The sequence below is a fragment of the Etheostoma cragini genome, chromosome 4, assembly GCF_013103735.1.
Source record: "Etheostoma cragini isolate CJK2018 chromosome 4, CSU_Ecrag_1.0, whole genome shotgun sequence".
Classification (NCBI taxonomy): Eukaryota; Metazoa; Chordata; class Actinopteri; order Perciformes; family Percidae; genus Etheostoma; species Etheostoma cragini.
In genome coordinates this window covers 540,848-542,332 of record NC_048410.1, presented here as the reverse complement: position 1 = coordinate 542,332, position 1,485 = coordinate 540,848, and the positions used below count along the sequence as shown (strand labels likewise).

At 43.2% G+C, this 1,485-nt stretch overlaps 1 protein-coding gene across 1 annotated transcript in view; it reads right to left on the bottom strand.

Moving 5' to 3' along the window:
• LOC117943372 (DDB1- and CUL4-associated factor 1-like) overlaps window positions 1–1,485 on the bottom strand; it is a 35,581-nt gene that overhangs the window by 25,660 nt on the left and 8,436 nt on the right. The window lies entirely within an intron of this gene.

The following is a 1,485-nucleotide window of genomic DNA, read 5'->3' as shown; positions in this document are numbered from 1 at the left end:
GGATGGATGAGGGATGGATGGATGGATGGATGGATGGATGAGGGATGGATGGATGGATGAGGGATGGATGGATGGATGGATGAGGGATGGATCGGTGGGTGGGTGGATGGATGGATGATGGATGGATAGATACTTACTTCTTACTTACTTTCTCTTTCTTTCTTACTTTCTCTTTCTTTCTTACTTTCTCTTACTTTCTTACTTATTTACTTACTTTCTCTTTCTTTCTTACTTTCTCTTACTTTCTTACTTTATTACTTTCTTACTTTCTTTCTTATTTACTTACTTTCTCTTTCTTTCTTTCTTTCTTTCTTTCTTTCTTTCTTTCTTTCTTTCTTCATCCCGAAGGAAATTGTAAGCATCCAGTAGCAAGACAACGATAACACAACAAACACACATATACACACATATATACACACATATATTACACATACCTAAAAATAAAATGAAAAATCACTCACAGAAATGCAATGACCGTGATAAGGTGAGATACTGTTGTACGTGTAAAAATTGAACAGTGCAGTAGATCATGATAAAAATATTGACTATGGACCATGTTAGCATTTAGCCTAAATCACTGTCTCTCACGGCAGTCATTGGTTTGTGCAGCAGTGTAATTCCAGTAATCTTCAGTCTGTCTGCCATCCTTAACACCGTCCAAACCCCCGTCTTCTCCCCTGTGCCCCCCCCCCCAGGTGATAATAAACTGTGTGTGCGCTCCAGACCGGAGCCTGAACACCGTGGGTGCTTTTGCTGTCACCCCCCTCAGGCCGTCCCTCCCCCCCCAGCAGACGTCCGCTCCACACAACGGCGTGCTCGCCCACATGTGGCAAATGGTGCAGAATAACAACGGCATAAAGGTAAGAATGGGAAGAAGCTTCCATCTTTCTTCTCCTTCAATAAGTTGGTACACTGGCTTGCAAAAGCATTCGCAGCCCCTGAACTTTACTGCAAACGTAAATGTATTTTATTGGGATTTCAGTGTTGCACTGGATTTTATTTAGGCGTATCGGAGTAAAGGGGACGGACTACTGTGGTTGAAGTTTCTTGATTAGCAAGGGAGGAATTTGGTTAGAAGTGAGACTCTGTTGAAACAGAATAACGACGAGCTGCAAACAGAATCAAAGGTTAGTCTCCGGTGAAAGTTTAATTGTTTTCTGCAGAGAACAATCAAAAATGACAAGAACAGCTCCCACAGTGCACCAAGTTACAGAGTGACAGCAGTTCTGTGTGACTACAATCAGTAACACGCTTCATTATATCCTGAGCCTCCAGAGGACAACCAACCCTGGATGGAAAACCTATTACGTATTTCTGAATCTGTCCCTCGTGTGTCCAAGTTTCTTGACCGGTAATTCTATTTTAGCTGAAAAAGGACATCTCGTCTCTTTGGTAGGCTATGGTCTTGACCTGGGACCTGCTATGGTCTCGACCTGGGACCTGCTATGGTCTCGACCTGGGACCTGCTATGGTCTCGACCTGGGA